Source organism: Triticum dicoccoides, chromosome 5B (genome assembly GCF_002162155.2).
Source record: "Triticum dicoccoides isolate Atlit2015 ecotype Zavitan chromosome 5B, WEW_v2.0, whole genome shotgun sequence".
NCBI classification, from domain to species: domain Eukaryota; kingdom Viridiplantae; phylum Streptophyta; class Magnoliopsida; order Poales; family Poaceae; genus Triticum; species Triticum dicoccoides.
The window spans coordinates 647,900,570-647,921,150 of NC_041389.1; the positions used below are offsets into that span (position 1 = coordinate 647,900,570).

At 43.3% G+C, this 20,581-nt stretch overlaps 1 pseudogene; it reads right to left on the bottom strand.

Annotated features, from left to right (window-relative positions):
* Positions 1–12,871: 12,871 nt before the first annotated feature.
* Positions 12,872–18,818, bottom strand: LOC119312309 (annotated as a pseudogene).
* Positions 18,819–20,581: the final 1,763 nt, after the last annotated feature.

Genomic DNA, 20,581 nt, shown 5'->3' on the forward strand with positions numbered 1-20,581 from the left:
CAGCGGGCGGCGGCGACGTCGGCAACCGGCGGCGGCGGCAACAGCGGCGGCGAAGCTAGGGTTTGGCGGCGGCGGGTTGGGCTGGGGTGGCGGTGGGCTTCGGGGCAGGGGGGCCGGCTTATAAAGCCCCCCCGGGCGGTGTCCCACTCGGGTACGGCCCGGAGTCGGTTCCTTTTTTTTCTTTTTTCTTTTTTTTAAAAAAACATTACGCGTAGAAAAATAATTAAAAGAAATACTAAACGGACTCCAAAAATCCCGAAATAAATTTTCCACGATTTGTAAAATCAAGCCGGACAAGATGAACATTTATTTGGGGCCTAAATGCAATTTTGAAAAACGCACATTTTTCCTAAATTCAAATAAAATAGCAATAAACTCCAAAATAAAATCTTATTTGATTTTTTTTATTAAATCTTCAATATTTATTTATTTTGGGAAAGTCATTTTATTCCCTCAGTTTGGGAAAGGGTGATGCAGCAAAGTAGCGTAAGTATTTCCCTCAGTTTTTGAGAACCAAGATAGCAATCCAGTAGGAGGCTCCTCAAAAGTCCTACCCACCTACACAAACAAACAAGAACCTCGCAACCAACGCGATAAAGGGGTTGTCAATCCCTTCACGGAAACTTGCAAAAGTGAGATCTGATAGAGATAATAAGATAAGATAAATATTTTTGGGATTTTTATGATATAGATTGGAAAGTAAAAGATGCAAATAAAAGTAGATCGAAAACTTATATGATAAAAGATAGACCCAGGGGCCATAGGTTTCACTAGTGGCTTCTCTAAAGATAGCATAAGTAATACGGTGGGTGAACAAATTATTATCAAGCAATTGATAGAAAAATGCATAGTTATGAGATTATCTATGCATGATCATGTATATAGGCATCACGTCCGCAACAAGTAGATTGAAATGATTCTGCATCTACTACTATTACTCCACACATTGACCGACTCCTGCCTACATCTAGAGTATTAAGTTCAAGAAGAACAGAGTAACGCATTAAGAAAGATGACATGATGTAGAGGGATAAACTCATGCAATATGATATAAACCCCATCTTTTTATCCTCGATGGCAACAATACAATACGTGCCTTGCTGCCCCTGCTGTCACTGGGAAAGGACACCGCAAGATTGAACCCAAAGCTAAGCACTTCTCCCATTGCAAGAAAGATCAATCTAGTAGGCCAAACCAAACTGATAATTTGAAGAGACTTGCAAAGATAACAAATCATACATAAAAGAATTCAGAGAAGATTCAAATATTTCTCATAGATAAACTTGATCATAAACCCATGATTCATCGGATCTCGACAAACACACCGCAAAAAGAGTTGCATCGAATAGATCTCCAAGAAGATCGAGGAGAACTTTGTATTGAGATTCAAAGAGAGAGAAGAAGCCATCTAGCTAATAACTATGGACCCGAAGGTCTGTGGTAAACTACTCACAACTCATCGGAGAGACCTTGGAGATGATGTAGAGGCCCTCCGTGGTCGATTCCCCCTCCGGCGGAGCACCGACGAAGGCTCCAAGATGGGATCTCATGGATACAGAAGGGTGCGGCGGTGGAATTAGGTTTTTGTGGTGCTCCTCGATGTTTTCAGGGTACGGGAGTATATATAGGCGAAGGAGCTATGTCGGTGGAGCAACGAGGGGCCCACGAGGGTGAGGGGCGCATCGGGCACCCTCGTGGCCGCCTCGTTTGTTGCTTGACGTCCACTCCAAGTCTCCTGGTTTGCATTTATTCCAAAAATATTGCTCCCGAAGGTTTCATCCCGTTTGGACTCAGTTTGATATTCCTTTTCTTCGAAACACTGAAATAGGCAAAAAAACAGCAATTCGGGCTAGGCCTCCGGTTAGTAGGTTAGTCCCAAAAAATGATATAAAAGTGTAAAGTAAAGCCCATAAACATCCAAAACAGGTAATATAATAGCATGGAACAATCAAAAATTATAGATACGTTGGAGACGTATCAAGCATCCCCAAGCTTAATTCCTGCTCGTCCTCGAGTTGGTAAATGATAAAAACAGAATTTTTGATGTGGAATGCTACCTAGCATACTTTTCAATGTAATTTTCTTTATTGTGGCATGAATGTTCAGATCCAAATAACATTCAAAATAAAAGTTCATATTGACATGATAAACAATAATACTTCAAGCATACTAAAAAAGCAATCATGTCTTCTCAAAATAGCATGGCTAAAGAAAGTTATCCCTACAAAACCATATAGTCTGGCTATGCTCTATCTTCATCACATAAAGTATTTAATCATGCACAACCTCGATGACAAGCCAAGCAATTGTTTCATACTTTAGTATTCTCAAACTTTTTCAACTTTCACGCAATACATGAGCATGAGCCATGGACAAAGCACTATATGTGGAATAGAATGGTGATTGTGGAGAAGACAAAAAGGAAGAAGATAGTCTCACATCAACTAGGCATATCAACGGGCTATGGAGATGCCCATTAATAGATATCAATGTGAGTGAGTAGGGATTGTCATGCAACGGATGCACTAGAGCTATAAATGTATGAAAGCTCAACAAAAGAAACTAAGTGGGTGTGCATCCAACTTGCTTGCTCATGAAGACCTAGGGCATTTTGAGGAAGCCCATCATTGGAATATACAAGCCAAGTTCTATAATTAAAAATTCCCACTAGTATATGAAAGTGACAACATAGGAGACTCTCTATCATGAAGATCATGGTGCTACTTTGAAGCACAAGTGTGGTAAAAAGGATAGTAGCATTGTCCCTTCTCTCTTTTTCTCTCAATTTTTTTATTTGGCCTTTCTCTTTTTTTTATTTGGCCTTTCTCTTCTTTTTTTTTCTTTTTTTGTAAAGTCGTCTCATCCCGACTTGTGGGGGAATCATAGTCTCCATCATCCTTTTCTCACTTGGGACAATGCTCTAATAATGAAGATCATCACACTTTTATTTACTTACAACTCAAGATTACAACTCGATACTTAGAACAAAATATGACTCTATATGAATGCCTCCGGCGGTGTGCTGGGATATGCAATGAATCAAGAGTGACATGTATGGAATTATGAAGGTGGCTTTACCACAAATATGATGTCAACTACATGATCATGCAAAGAGCAATATGACGATGATGATGCATGTCATAATAAACGGAACGGTGGAAAGTTGCATGGCAATATATCTCAGAATGGCTATGGAAATGCCATAATAGGTAGGTATGATGATTGTTTTGAGGAAGGTATATGGTGTGTGTATGTTACCAGCGAAAGTTGCGCGGCACAAGAGAGGCTAGCAATGGTGGAAGGGTGAGAGTGCGTATAATCCATGGACTCAACATTAGTCATAAAGAACTCATATACTTATTGCAAAAATCTACAAGTCATTGAAAACAAAGTACTACGCGCATGCTCCTAGGGGGATAGATTGGTAGGAAAAGACCATCGCTCGTACCCGACCGCCACTCATAAGGAAGACAATCAATAAATAAATTATGCTCCAACTTCATCACAAAGCGGTTCACCATACGTGCATGCTATGGGAATCACAAGCTTCAACACAAGTATTCTTTAAATTCACAATTACCCCACTAGCATAACTCTAATATCACCATCCTCATATATCAAAACAATTATCAAGCATCAAATTGATCATAGCATTCAATTCACTTTCTATGATAGTTTTTATTATACCCAACTTGGATGCTCATCATTCTAGGACCAATTTTATAATCATAGCAAATACCATGCTGTTCTAGAAGACTCTCAAAATAATATAAGTGAAGCATGAGAGATCAATAATTTCTGCAAAATTAAGCCACCGCCGTGCTCTAAAAGATATAAGTGAAGCACTAGAGCAAAAATTATCTAGCTCAAAAGATATAAGTGAAGCACATAGAGTATTCTAATAAATTCCAAATCAAGTGGGTCTCTCCCAAAAGGTGTGTACAGCAAGGATGATTGTGGTAATCTAAAAAGCAAATACTAATATCATACAAGATGCTCCAAGCAAAACACATATCATGTGGCGAATAAAAATATAGCTCCAAGTAAAGTTACCGATAGATGAAGACGAAAGAGGGGATGCCTTCCGGGGCATCCCCAAGCTTAGGCTTTTGGTTATCCTTGAATATCTTGGGGTGCCATGGGCATCCCCAAGATTAGGCTCTTGCCACTCCTTATTCCATAGTCCATCAAATCTTTACCCAAAACTTGAAAACTTCACAACACAAAACTCAACAGGAAATCTCATAAGCTCCGTAAGTGCAAGAAAGAAAAACCACCACATAAGGTACTGTAATGAACTCATTCTTTATTTGTATTGGTGTTGAACCTACTGTATTACAACTTCTCTATGGTTCATACCCCCCCAATACTAGCCATGGATGCATCAAAATAAGCAAACAACACACGAAAAACAGAATCTGTCAAAAACAGAACAGTCTGTAGCAATCTGTAACTTTCGAATACTTCTGGAACTCTAAAAATCCTACAAAAATAGGAAGTCCTGGCCAATTTTTCTGTTGATATACAGCAAAAAGAATCAACGCAAAATCACGTTTATGTGATTTATTAAAATTATTTTCATGCGAGCAAAAGTTTCTGTTTTTTAGAAGAATCAAATTAACTATTACCGTAGGTTATCCTATAGGTTCTACTTGGCACAAACACTAATTAAAACATGAAAACACATCTAAACAGAGGCTAGATGAAATATTTATTACTAAACAGAAGCAAAGGGTAAGAAACAAAAATAAAATTGGGTTGCCTCCCAACTAGCGCTATCGTTTAACGCCCCTAGCTAGGCATAAAAGCGAGAATAGATCTACGTAGTGCCATAATAATAACATAGATCACGAAAACTCATTTCATATTCCCTACGTTCAGCAAAAAGTTTTCTTTGAGGCAAGCAAAAGTAATCAAAAGGGCTAAATTTAATGGGGCAGAAATCCCCAAGATTAATCCCGCGAGGTATAGGTTCCTCCTTTGGCCCTTCATATTGCACAACCAATTCATCATTATAAGCATTCTTTTGGTAGAACTTCATGAGCCTATACTCAAGAGAATATCCTAGCTCATTGTTTCGAATAGAAAAATCATTATTAAGTTCGAAAATTCTATCAACTAGAACATTGGTAGGAACCTTTTTTCTAAGGTTTTCATTAAAAGCAACAGTCTAAAGATTGAAAACGCATTATTTCCTCTTGATCAAAGAGGATTGCCTCTATGGGTGGACGCTGGCCGCAAAGATTTCTTTGGCCTCTTTTATTATGAATCTGAACTCATGTGCCAAAAAGATAGTAGCGGCGCGCTTAACAGAAGAATGTTCAATATTAGAAAATTCTAGGAAAATCCTTTGTATGCAAGGGTGCATGTGCATAAACTGCCTTTCAAGTTCAACAATAAGCATGGCGATAGCATCCGCAAGGCTACTAGTTCTATGAAGAATAGAACCACCCATAGAAGGTAAAGCACCGGCACAAGTAAAGAAATCTTGAATAACCCCTTTTCCAATAATATTACCACTACCGATTCGGAATTTTTTTTGTATGAAAGATAGTGGGTTCTTCAACAGGAGCATCTAAATTTTCCATATTATTATTATTGTCCATATCAACGGTAATCTCCCCAGTTTCAGACATAACGGCAGAAAATGTGAAGAACAAGCGAAAGAGACAGGAGAATGGGAAAGAGAGGGCAAATAAAACGGCAAGGGTGAAGTGGGGAGAGGAAAACGAGAGGCAAATGGCAAATAATGTAATGCGAGGGAGATGAGTTTGTGATGGATACTTGGTATGTCTTGACTTGAGCGAAGACCTCCCCGGTAACAGCGCCAGAAGTCCTTCTTGCTACCTCTTGAGCATGTGTTGGTTTTTCCCTTGAAGAGGAAAGGGTGATGCAGCAAAATAGCGTAAGTATTTCCCTTAGTTTTTGAGAACCAAGGTATTTATCCAGTAGGAGGCTCCTCAAAAGTCCCACGCACCTACACAAACAAACAAGAACCTCGCAACGAACGCGATAAAGGGGTTGTCAATCCCTTCACGGAAACTTGCAAAAGTGAGATTTGATAGAGATAATAAGATAAGATAAATATTTTTGGTATTTTTATGATATAGATTGAAAAGTAAAAGATGCAAATAAAAGTAGATGGAAAACTTATATGATAAAAGATAGACCCGGGGGCCATAGGTTTCACTAGTGGCTTCTCTCAAGATAGCATAAGTATTACGGTGGGTGAACAAATTACTGTCGAGCAATTGGTAGAAAAGTGCATAGTTATGAGATTATCTAGGCATGATCATGTATATAGGCATCATGTCCGCAACAAGTAGATCGAAACGATTCTGCATCTACTACTATTACTTCACACATTGACCGACTCCTGCCTGCATCTAGAGTATTAAGTTCAAGAAGAACAGAGTAACGCATTAAGAAAGATGACATGATGTAGAGGGATAAACTCATGCAATATGATATAAAGCCCATCTTTTTATCCTCGATGGCAACAATACAATACGTGCCTTGCTGCCCCTGCTATCACTGAGAAAGGACACCGCAAGATTGAACCCAAAGCTAAGCACTTCTCCCATTGCAAGAAAGACCAATCTAGTAGGACACTTTCACCCTTGGAAGTTATGACGTCCTCCATCTCACAACGAAAGTGGCACTAAACCCGGCAAATCTATCCGTCAAACATCAAGCATTATGTCCCCGCTAACACCAACATTCCAAATCTGAAAGAAAGACAAGTGTTTCAACCCACCAACTATGACCGACCACCAGTGAGTCCGTTGAGATTTGTATCCGGTCATCTGGGCTCTAGTACCACGTGTTACATAATATGAAGTGTCTCCTTCTTTTGCGTCCAACCCACATATGTCCTAGCCTGCTACACGAGTGCTTCGGCCCACCTTCCATGCTCTGAAGTGGTGCTCAAGGGTGCCACACATAGAGACTCCTATAGAGGTTCAACATGTTAACCCACCCAATAGTATTGTTCTATGCAATTTCAGAATAGTAAGTTGTGTGGCGGTGGAGGTCGAGGGAGGCGGACTTGTCATCCACAATATCTAATTTGCAAAATCAAGATTGGCTTTGAAATATTGCCACCCAGCTTGCGGGCTAGCCATTTTCTCTTTTCTTGATTTCCTTCTTCGTTTTCCGTTCTGGGTACCTGGAGGGACCAAAGTGACCCTTAGGGTATGTGGTTGGTTCTGCCACAGTGTGTGTATGCATTATAGTGTTATATGCAGCAGCGGCCAATGTATTCAGAGCTTCGGTACTAGGGGTATTATTACTAGTATTTGATGGTATTTTGATACATGTACTAGGATAGAATTGTTGCCGTGGTAGTGCTTAAGGTTGTGAACTTAGAGGGAATTACCATCAGTGATCACTTAAATTTTGTGAACCGAAGTGGTTTTGATGCAAAAAGGTTAGAAACTTTGCAACTCCAAGCTACGGGCTTGCGTAATGCTTTCCATATCTTATAAGAGTTGGGGAGATTTTTACGTAACCTAGACGAGTTCCACCCCTGGGAATCTAGCCTCGGTTTTGCATAATTATCCATTCAAGCATAGTGAAAAATTCAAACACACAAGGTTACCAGCTCTATCGCCCATCCCACGCGAACAACATCACCTGATGCATATGGTCTCCCCAGAATGTTCAAATATTTGGATTTCATGTGGCAGGTGGTTCATTCGGAACAAATGCTTGAACAAGGTTTCGGGCTGCATGCAGTTTTCATGATGCTCGTATAACCTACAAGCACAAATGTACAATATTTGCATACTCTTTTTTCCTCAAGTACATATTTTCAACAGAAAAATGCAAATGTCAGGTTTCTACCTTCCAAAAAATGTTCAGACCAACAGAAATTGAAAATTGCCTGACGGAAATTGACAAAATAAACATGGCACACAAGCATGTTCGGAAGAGTGAAAGTAAATAGTCTACAGCCGTGAACATTCAATTTGCTTCCATCCACAATTTTACCAACACATCCAGATTTCACACTTTGCAACTGCATTGTTGTTTCTTGTTAGCTTCGTCATCATGCTTGTGCCATGCGCCGCAGATGAGGTATATGGAAGATGGTTCATTCAGGGACCACGTTACTCTCTTCATTCGAGACAGCTTGATCTGAAGATACATGTGTGTTCCCTACATCTACAACTGTAGCATCAGGAGCAGCAGGAACATTTTCTCCCCTCTTCCTGGCTACCAGCATCAACATCCATGCTACCATTGGTATTGTCTTGACCATCCAATTTGGATGAATCAGCCTTGTCAATAGCTCCTCGTTTATGGTAGTGTTGTTACCACTCTGAGTGTTAGAAGTACTCTGTTCAACTGAAGCTCCATCGTTATCCACTTGAGCATCAGACAATAGAGGAACAGGACCTACAACTTCTCCAGCTGCATCTGCGTTGTCCACATCCATCTGATCTTTGTTGATTTCTTTGCTTCCTGCAACTTCTTCATTGGCAACCCTGGTCTGTCCTGATTCCTCTTCAATGTCATGATTCTTCCTCTCATTTTCTTCATCAATAGCATGATCTTGAGCCGCAGCTTCAACCTCCTTGCACGATCTTGAGCTGCAGCTTCCTCCTACTTGGCGCGATTTTGAGCTGCAGCTTCCTCCTTGGCACGACTTTGAAATACTCATATGTGCGGTAGTAGCCAACATATTCAACGCTTATGTTTCAATACTCATATATACTATACTAGCATTTGATAGTTTTTGATACATATTAGGATATCGGTGCTCCAATTGTGGTTTTGACAGTTCTTAATGATGCATGATTCCAGACCAAATTTTAAATAATCACTAGGCTATTTCCCTTTGTAGAAGGTCAGCACATAGGATGATGGGGTTCTCAATAAAAAAAAAGTTAGAAACTTTGCAACTCCAAGCTACAACTTGCATAATGATTCTGAGCTACAGGGGCGGGTGACAAGGAAGAAGGTGTGGTTCCATTAGATGTAGGTCGGACGAAGGAGGGAAAAGTGATCAGCGAGAAAGAAAAAATATCGCTTGACTGCAAAGTATCACTTTCTCAAGCATGCATTGTCAAAGAATTTTATTACGATCAGAGGTCGGTTGAGAAATATATATATATATATATATATATATATATATATATATATATATATATATATATATATATATATATATATATATATATAGCATTGAGGTCCTCTCTGTCCCTCTCTCTGTCTCAAGATTCAATTAATCTCCCCATTTAATAAATATAGAGTCGACATTCAAGACATATGCAACCTTATGAAATGCATGTGAGTCTATGACACAACAAAATTTGGTTAGGTGTAGGAGGAATGGCGATATAATACAAAAGTTAGGTAAAAGAGGATTTGGTCATGCGGGTGGGCTAAGATTTTGAGTCTACCATGGTTATCCATGCCATGTGCATGGTCTCTTTATTGATTATGAAGTGTGCACAGTTTTCTTAACCAGATGGTGCTAATCTCATATAATTAATGACACATAACTTCTTGAGCCATAGGTGGATGTAGAATTCATGAATAAAAGCTAACCAGAATAGAGCAACATGTGTGTCGAAATTGGAGAATCCGGTAGCTTCATGACCATATAATCTGATAAATATGGTGAATCGGGCAGAGCACCTTCACATCAGTAGCGCTAACATTAACGCCTAGATCCTAGCTTCTCAAGCTTCTTTTTATCCCGCTTTCTCTAGTGATAACCATTGTAGGTCATCTATGTGTATATCCAAAGAGAAGATATCACGTATGTGGATGGGTTGCTTAGGATTAGAAGGCACGGGGAAGTATTTTAGAACCTCCCTCATCTGTTCGACAAGCAATTTGGTTCCTTTGGATACAAGAGCGGATGATTCGGCAACTGCAATTTCCTTTCTCATTTCGCCAAGATGTGATGATTATTGTCGACAGACACATTTTAATAGGTTATGGGCCCTCAGTTGGGCCATCTCCACCAAAAAAGATTAGCATGATAGGATGGGCCACTTTTACCCTTGCAAGTTATTATGTCCTCCATCCCACAACCAAAGAGGCACTAAACCCAACAAATATATCCGTCCAACATCAAGCATTATGTCCACGCTAACGCCAACATTCGAAATCTAAAAGGAAGATGAGTGTTTCAACCCACCAACTATGATTGACCACGGTGAGCCCACTAAGAATTGTATATGTGCATCTAGGCTCTAGTACCACGTGTTACACAGTATGAAGTGTGTCCTGCTTTTGTCTCTGACCCACATGTGTCCTAGCGTGCTACACGAGTGCTTTGGCCCACCAACCATACCCAGTCGGAGAGCAACACAACCTTATACGGAGTCTCGAGCCCTCTCCTGACATATGAATAGTCTGATAGGAGGAGTCACACTCAGCTTTTATAAGACTATAATTTGTGCTCCGCCTCCTTTGATAACCGATTTAGGGATAAACTCAACTAGTTATGCTATACGACCTAAGAAATTTGCTGGCTGGCGGGATGTCTCCAGTACGGTTTATATACATTATCCAGAATCCACATTGGCCTCGCTGACTCCTCTTTGCCGATTCTTGTATGAAAAATGAGGTGGTACTAACACTTGTTGTAGACTTACATGCGTTGGAGTGGTGTTCAAGGGTGCCACACATTATAGACTCCTATAGAGGTTCAACATGTTAACCCATCCAATAGTATTGTCCTATGCAATTTGGGAATGGGAGGTTGTGTGGCGGTGGAAGTCGAGGGTGATGCTCTTCTGATTGGACGGGTCGAACAGTCTCGCGGGAAACATAGAGTCGAGAAATTTGGATATTTGTCATCCACAGTATCTGACTTTATAAATCAAGATTGACTTCGGAAAATTGCCACCCGGCTTGTGGACTCGCCATTTTCTCTTTTCTTGATTCCTTCTTCGTTTTCTGCTCTAGGTACCTGAAAGGAACAAACTGCCCCTTAGGATATGTGATTGGGTCTGCGACAGTGTGTGTATGCATTATGGTGCTATGCAGCAGCAACCAACATATTCAGAGCTTCAGTATTGGGGGTACTATTACTGGTATTTTATGGTATTTTGATACATGTACTAGGATGGTATTTTGATACATGTACTAGGATAGAATTGTTGTCGTGTCAGTGCTCAAGGTTGTGAACTTAAGAGGGAATTACTATCAGTGATCACCTAAATTTTGTGAACTGAAGTGGTTCTTATGCAAAAAGGTTAGACTTTGCAACTCCAAGCTACGGGCTTGCGTAATTGCCTTCCATATCTCCTAAGAGTTCGGGAGAATTTAACGGAACCTAGACAAGTTCCACCACTGGGAATTTAGCCTCCGTTCTGCATAATTATCCATTATCCATTCAAGCATAGTGAAAAATTCAAACACACGAACAGCATCACCTGATGCATATTGTCTCCCCAGAATGTTGAGAGATTTGAATTATCATGTGGCAGGTGGTTCACTCGGAACAAATGCTTGAATATGGCTTTGGGCTGCATGCAGTTTTCATGATGCTCAGATGGCACAAATATACTCTACAATATTTGCATACTCTTGTTTTTCCTCGAGTTCATATTTTCAAGAGTGAAGTCTGAAATAAACCCTATGGTTGTAGAGCCCGACGAAACTAAACCCTCACGTCTAAATCCCTGAAATCTGTACCCCAACCTTGCATATCCTGGTCATTTTGAACCTTTTGGCATTTCTAAGAGAGGATTTGGTGACGTGGCACTCGGAGGCTGGGATTGTTGACTGACTGAATTAATGACTGCCACATCGGCTTGCTCACATGGGAGCCACCGCCATGCCCATTTGACCACTGTTGGCTATCCGCGTTGCGCTCCGGCGCTGCTAGTACGAGCTCCACTGCCTCCTGTGTCCTGTCCATGCTCTAGCTCGCTGCCCCGTCTGGGAAGGATCTCCAGGTGGACTGCGTCCCGTGCTTCGGCCTGTACATCTTCGTCGTCGACTTCTTATTCTACCTTGCGTGTGTCGTGTTTCTCGCCGGGAATAGATCAGTAGCACGCCTATATATGCGTATATATGCGCGTCTAGCCGGTGTAATCAGAAGCATGCCTGTAGCTTGCTGGGTTGTACGTGCATGTAACCCGCAAACATTGGTAAAGCTCTACAACGAGCCGGTGCATGACACCAAGCGACGAGCTAGGTAAAAATGTTTTTTTGGACCACCACGGTGACCCCGGCGTGAACCACACCGAGTTGCCGAATATTACCACGGCCGGTGTGCACGCCTCGCTAGATACATAGCCCTGGTTTCAGCAAGTCACGCGGCATAGCGGCAGCGCCTGTGGCAAGGGAGCCGGTGAGGCGCACGGCCCCGGCATCGACGGGATGCGCAGCTCCCTGAGTGACGAAGAAACCGACGATGCAAGGCAGCGCGGGCGACGCCATGGCAGACAAGACGCCCGACAGCCCTAGCGATGCAGGATCCGGGGAGACATCCGACAGCTCGCCGATGTACGAAGCTGGCTAGCACCAAGAACGAGCAGGTCCTGGTACGCCAGCCGGTGATCCTGTGATCCTGGCTCGGCCATGAGTGGTTGCGAGTCACGCAACTCCCCGCACGAGGTGCAGTCCACGCCGATGCTCCTGAGTGCTGACGAAGGGGTTTGATTGCATGGAACCCATCTGCAGGTGTTGGCTGAGTAATCGATCCCGGTCTTTCCAGCTGGTATTTAGGAATCCTCTGTTTGGATACAAAAACGACCGGGATCGGTTAAGTTAGGGTACAGATTTCTGGGATTTAGACGTGAGGGTTCATTTCCGTCGAGCTCTACAATCATAGGGTTTATTTCAGACTTACTCCTATTTTCAACAGAAAAATGCAAACGCCAGATTTCTACTTCCCAAAAAATGTTCAGACCAACAGAAACTGAAAATTGCCTGACAGAAATTGACAAAATAAACATGGCACACAAGCATGTTCGGAAGGAGTGAAAGTAATAGTCTACAGCCTTGAACATTCAATTTGCTTCCATCCACAATTTTACCAACACATACAGTTTCACACTTTGCAACTGCATCCTGTTTCTAGTTACCTTCCTCATCTTGTGACATGCCCCGCAGATGAGGTATGTGGAAGATGTTTCATTCAGGGACCACGTCACGCTCTTCATTCGAGACAGCTTGATCTGAAGATACAGGTGTGTTCCCTACATCTACACTTGTAGCAGCAGGAACATTTTTTCCCTCTTCCTGGCTACCAGCATCAACATCCATGCTAGAATTGGTGTTGTCCTGACCATCCAATTTGGATGAATCAACCTTGTCAGTAGCTCCCTCGTTCATGGTAACGCTGTTACCACTCTGAGCATTGGAAGTACTCTGTTCAACTGAAGCTCCATCGTTATCCACTTGAGCATCAGGCAATAGAGGAATAGGACCTACAAGTTCTCCAGCTGCATCTGTGTTGTCCACATCCATCTGATCCCCGTCGATTTCCTTGCTTCCTGCAGCTTCTTCATTGGCAACCCCGGTCTGTCCTGATTCCTCTTCAATGCCGTGATTCTTCCTCTCATTTTCTTCCTCAGCAGCACGATATTGAGCTGCAGCTTCCTCCACCTTGGCACGATCTTGAGCTGCAGCCTCCTCTTCCTTGGCGCGATCTTGAGCTGCAGCTTCCTCCTCCTTGGCGCGATTTTGAGCTGCAGCTTCCTCCTTGGCGCGACTTTGAGCTGCAGCTTCCTCCTCCTTAGCACGGTTTTCAGCCTCTATTGCCTCCTTCTGTAGGTTAAGTAGCCTCTTGTGCTCCTCAAGTTGTCCTTGGATGCTCTGGTAACCAGACAACAGATCACCATAGCGGCTTTGGAGAGTCTGTTCCAATGCCTTCTGTTTATTCACTTCTTCAGCCAAATTTCTCACACGATAGGCACCGGCCATCTGTTCTTGTTTCTGCAACTCTTGGAAGCATTCAAGTTCTGTTGCCGCAGTATTCATCTGCTTGAATGTGTCCTGGATCTGTGACCCCAATTTTGCAGCCCGCGCCTAACAAATCAAATAGGAAGTGAAGCAAACCATCAGCATTGCAAATCAACATGGAAAAGCAAGAAACAATATGAAATCATCACCATACAGTACTCTTTCAGAAGAACTAATCCAGTATATAAAGGGCAGCCCCAGTGCATGTAGCTCCCGCTTGCGCAGGGTCTGGGGAAGGGTCCGACCACTTTGGGTCTATTGTACGCAGCCTTTCCCTACATTTCTGTAAGAGGCTGTTTCCAGGACTTGAACCCGTGACCTCATGGTGTATCTCAGTATATATCAAATGAAAAGCAAAATCAGAAGCGATCACTACAGTGGTGTATCTCTTTGCAAATTATGCAAGTTCGGTTTCGGGCAACAGGATAATCTTTCAAATTCTGGGTTGGTTTCCACATAATGCATTTTTAAATAACAGCGAACATCAATGAGGCAGATGTTAAATAGGCGTCCTTAAACCAACTAAAGAGAAGCATTTAGCATAGCCAGACTGTATAAAATGATTGCCTGAAGAGAAGTTAAAATTGATATAGGCATGCCAGAAAGAAGATGAGACATCATCCCCAACTAACCTGGTAACCTTGTGTCAGTAGCTTGATCTTCTGCTCAAGCCGAGAAGCTTTCTTTGCTTCGTCATCCATTCTCTTCTTCACCATTTCAAACTCATGTTGCAAGGCAGAAATTTTATCAGCATTTCCAGCAACACTAGCAAGACCATAGCTGTTGTTAGTAGGGAAAAACATAAGGTCCTCTTGGCATGCATCATGTGACTTTACAAAATCCTCAAAAGATTCATTTTCATGGCCCATGGCCACACGAAGATACTGAATCTCCTCCTCAACCATAGAACTTGCCTGTCGACAGAGAAATTAAGCGATTTAAAAAACTTCTCCATTACATTAAACTAAACAAGGCAAATAGGATTGACACGAAGAACAGTAATAAAAAACATAAACGTATAAATAAAGATTTGGCAAGAAGTGAACTCTGTATACGGTTAAACGAAAAGGAACAGATGGCTATAAGTGATTACTACATTGCGAAAGTGTTTCAGTAATCCAATAAATGCATATCTGACTACAAAGAATATACACATCTCAAACTTTGTCAATACTATTGCGAAGAAATACTGCACAGATCTCTACAGTGCGTGTGTGGCCATGTGCCCGTGTGCCCCTGGGCATAACATAACAATTCTAACTAACACATTACTTGTAGATGATAACATCCTTTACACTCTCAGAGGGGCACTATAAAAATATATGTTTCCCTCCCTTGCCATCTCCAGGATAGTATTCAATGCCAATGGATTAGCTATAGCAAACATGGGCAATCAGAAGTGACTCGTATGGTTGGTACAGGAATAGTTTAGACCTGCTGCACTCATATGGGTGCCATATACCATATAACTGTGTTATACTCACGAGTATACGATTATGAACCCACAGCAAGTAAATATTAATGCCCGATGCTATACGAAATTCAGAATATACGTTATCAGTAAATGGATATACAGCTCAACATCAAATACCAATAATAAAATAAGTGCGGAAAAGAAGCATACCTCTTTTAGTTCATGCTCATCGAAACCTTCGATTTCAGGGACGAAAGCTGCAGCGTTTGCCTGACGCTTGCTTCCTTTCTTTTTCTCTCTCTGAATTTGTTCATCAAGCGGATATTTAGCATTATCATGCTCAAGGAGCCTAAGGAGCTCCTCATTTATTAGCTCATCAGCTTGTTCAAGTGATGTAGGAGGCACAAAGGTACTTCTGCTTTCACCACCTTTAATCAGAGACTGCCGGAGAATCTCCACTGAAGCCGCAGGTGGCCTAGGCAAACTCCTCTGCAACACTTTGGACCTCTTTCTGAGCAATGCCTCCTGCCTTGCTTGTTCCTCGGCCCTTTCACGTGCTAACCTGTCTGACATATCCTCTTCAATTTTCTCTTCAGATTCTTCATTCTCCTCTGTGATAGGTGGCATAACTATCTGGTACTCATTCTTAGGCTGTGGAATAGAAGCAAAACCAGATCGCAGACCTTTTCTTAACTCTGCTTGCCTACGAAGCTCAAGCTGCGCGCTGTCTTGCATTTCCACCTCTTCATTTATGTGAAGCTCATCCCTGAAGGGGGTCCCTTTTGGAGTTAAACCAAAGGAATTTCCATCTCTGGACGGTGTCATACCAATCCTTGGGGTAATACCAGGGCCAGGGCTAGCCAGAGGTGTTGCCATGGGATTCGGAGTCTGCATCTCTTTCTTACGTGGTGTAACGCCAGAGAAATCTGATGGATGAAGCTCTGGGTTATCGCCTCCTAAAAGAGGTGTTTGTGATTCCCTTAGACGTGCAAGATTCTCTGCCTCCATCATAATAGCATCACCTTTCCCACCTGGCGTTCGTTGCGGCGTTCGCAATGGTGTCATACCAAGCCTTGGAGTCTGGGAATAATTTGCAAGCAGTGTCCTAGTAGCAGTACTTCCTTCACCAAGCTCCTCGGCTAGAGCAGGATCGCCAGCATTGCCCATCTTAGCAATCTCCTCCAATTCAATATCAGAAATTTGGGGTGGTGGAAGCATTAGTTTGGACCTTCTTGTGACAGCTTCTGGGTCATTGAGTTTATTTGCTTGCATTATTGCGGCAGGGGCATCCTGCCTCTGCAGAATCTTGTTCTTGGCAATGTCTTGCTTTCTTAACTGAGCCTCTACATCCACTCGTCTCCTCCCTTCGAGCTCCTCGATGGTAGTTGGAAACTGCACATGCTCAAGTGGCCTGTCCTCACCCACTGTATCATAAAAGCCTGGAGGGGGTCTCTTTTCAAAAGGGATCTCAGCATTATAGTCAATTCCCTTTCTCTTCCTTTTCTTGTGCCGGTTGTCAATACCAGCTGCCTTCAGTTCTCTCCTTTTTTGCAGTGATGCAAGCCGCCTCGCCTCTTCAAGCTGTTTCTCTCTTTGCCTTCCGTTTTGCCTTTTTACCCCTGGTGTTAGCCAAGCGAGCCCTTGCCTCAGAAAGCATTTCCTTTTCATCTTCGTCCATGTCAACAGGATCCGGACGTGCTGGTTTTGACTCGGGGTTTGGATCAATCTCCCCAGGTCGCAACTTTCTTGGGTCATCATTAGGCTCATAATTCTCATCCTTTGCACAGGCAGCATCGAGCAATTTTTCATAACGCTCGAGACACTGGGATGGTGTTCGACCCACGATAGGTGCAATAGTCCTCCATTGAGTAGGCATGAGCTTAGCAAGATGGAGCAGCTTCTCATCCTCTTCCCTTGTCCACTCAGTCTAGAATCAATACACATGGGGTTAGTTAAGATATAAACGACAAATATATTATTCCAAAGATAACTGAAAACAGAAAATGGGGCAGATCTATGTCATAATAGAGCAGATAACCAACTAAAAGAAGTATGCAGCATCATATGACAAGTAAAGATTGATGGTGATTTTGGACAAGTCAATTCAACTAGCATGTAAATCACACAAACTAGAATACAGTTCAGTTAGGTTTACTTGGTTTTTATTAGACGCTTAAGTTCTAGAATTGGATGACAGTGTTAATAAAGCATTAAACATCCAATTCAGAGTTCTCAACAAAGGTCTATTAACATCGGTTCTATAGCTCTTTTATTTGTGTTATTTGTGGGGAATCTGTTCTATCGCTTTAACAAGCTAGGTTCATATTTCAATGATATCACAGAAAAGGCACGAATAGCATAGCATCATGCAAGGCATAAAATATTCATAACCAGAAAATAAGTAAATGGCACCAACACGAAGATGACATTATGTGTCCATTATATTGCTTTTCCTAACAAGAAGAATACACTCCACAAAGACAATAACGTACATGACACAATCAGTGCATAGGATTTTAGCATGGTATGGCAGGAAGAGAGAATAATATAACCTCAAAACCAATCTGTAGGTTGTTAAATATGAGGCATTTCAAAAACATGTGGAGCAATTTACAGGGAATATGTACACTAGATAGTACAAACCGAATAGAATTCCCTCAAAACTGTACACAGTATAGCATCTCCAAAACGCCACATGATAATCACGGATCCTCTAATTTCTACTCACTGCACTATCATAATTACAGATCACGGAACAATCGCTAACAAAACACTAAGCTATCCCAAAATTTACGAGGGAAAGGGCGGCATTATTACCTTCTTAATGGAGGGGTCGAGCCACTCGTACCAGCGGGCCTTGCACTGCTTGGCGGACTTGCGGACGAGCAGCGAGGAGATGCGAGCCCACTGGTTCTTGCCGTACTTCATGACGGCCGCCTTGAGGATCTCATCCTCGGTGTTCTTCCACACCCCGCCCTTGATCATGATCCTCATCTTGCCTCCCCCCCTCGCCGCCTCGCCCGGCCTCCTAGATCTCTTCTCCTCCGCAGAGGGCCCCCGGGGTTCCGCTTCCGCCGCGCCCCCCGCCGGGCGGCTCCGGCGAGACCTCCTGGTCCCACCTAGGGTTTGAGAGAGGCAGGTCTAGGGTTTGGGTGGAGGAGGAGGGCCGGCCGGACGAGCGACGCCGACAAAGGGGTGCGCGGCGCTGCGGGGCGAAGGCGAGGTGCGGGGTGCGGCGGCTGGGAACGAAGGCGAGGGCGGACCCGGCGGTGTGGGCGAAGGCGAGGGGGCGGAGACGGTGAGTGGTCGCTGCCGCGCCGGGGAGGGTGAGTGGCCGGTGGGCTGGGATGGGAGGTCGATGCGCGCCGGCAAGGCCACGAGGTGTGCGGCAGAGGACCGGGCTCGGGCGCCGGCGAGCGGCGATGCGGTGTTGTGGTGGTGTGGTCTGCGGCGGCGGGGAGGGGAGGAGGGGTGAGATTGAACGGTTAGCAGGCCAAGTTGATGGGCTGGGCTGAGGCGGTGCGGGACTAGGTCGGTTTTCCGGTTAACCGACAACAGTCCTCCTTCAACTCAAATACGTAACATTAATGCCTCAAAAAAGAACTCAAAAAAAACCCTCAAGAAAAAAAGAACTCAAAAAACTTTAAAAAAACAGACCGACTATAAAATCCTGTTTTTCCTCAATAAAAAACTATGTTACGAGCATTGTTCTTCTCTTTTTTTTTTCATGATAATACGTGTCTCATTTATATAGAATAAAGATTAAGTTACAAGGCACGTAAGCACCGACCATACATGACTGAAAAGATAGGAAAATCCTATGCAAAATACCAGCGCCTGTCCCTTTCCTTCGACACCACTGAAGCGGCCACCAAAGGGTAAAAAGACAGATCACCTCTTCCGACGCGGCTCCATCGCTGATCAGCAGCTTTACGGATCTCCAAAGTAGTTTGCCAAAAGCAAAATCATAGCCGTTGAAAGAATCAGACCGCGGCAACATGTCCCCGGACACGCCATCAAACTTCAGAACTGACACCCTCGCATGACGACGACGTCGGAGAAGGAAACCAGAACTGCCCGCCTTCGACCACAGACCCAACACAAGATACTCCATCTTCCAGCTGTCACTTGCGTAGACAACCGCCTGCGCGTACTCCTGAACGACAAAACCTCCCTGCTCCACCATGACGTCGGAGACAACGCCACGGCAACGGGGACAGAGCAGAAGGAGAGACACACCTGATGGAGTTGCCGCCGCCGCCTCGTCAACACCATCCATGAACCCTAACACTGTCGATCTGAGGGATCGACAGAGACACGATGCCATCAACTCCGAGACGCCGCCATGAAGGACACCGCCGGTTGAGAGTGGGGTTGAGGCAGATTTATTCGTCCGGGCGCCGCTCCCACCACCCCAACGACGCACCACGACCTACAAATCCAAAACCTAACTACAGAGCGGAGGAACGGGGTCCCCCCTTCCTCCGGCCGTCGAAGCAGCAGTCGAAGGGAGAGGGGGCCAGCGCACCGGCCGGTGGAGATCGGAGGAAAAAGTGCCTCGCCCTAGTCGCCTGGTGGCGGCGGCTAGGGTAGAAAAACGTCTCGCACACCTTATAAAAATGCTTCTGTACCGGCAAGCTCGCACGCGTACATACCCAGCATTGTTCTTCTCGAGTAGACGAAACCTAAATAAAAGTACAGTATATAACAGCTAAAGAAAACTAAATATAAGCTCTATGAACTTCTAAATCTAGGCCAATAGATATAATATAATATTTCGTAAATTTCATTTTTATACATATTAGCCGATGTCGAGGGAGTAGTTTTTTTTATAATAACATATTACAAACGCAGAGCCACGGATGCCTCTTAGTCGATGGGAACGTCTCATCCTACTGAACGTTCGGAAGTCTAAAATAAATCCAAAAAAATATGAGCATCAATGTTAAGTCTAGAACTTGAACTCTAGTGACTAAGGATACTACTGTCCTCTACTCATCCAACCACATATTGGTTCACCTTAATTAATAGTTAATAATCTTGAAATCATGTAAGTATTTTTGCAAAAATGATCAAATCTATTATAAAGATTCAGCATAAGTACAAAGCACCTCAAACATAATAAAAAATTACATCGAGGTCATGGATCAACGAACAACCATTGCCGCGCCAGAACAAGCCGCCGACGCGCCGCTGTCGCCACTCCCGTACCGGAGCCGACCTGACCTTGTC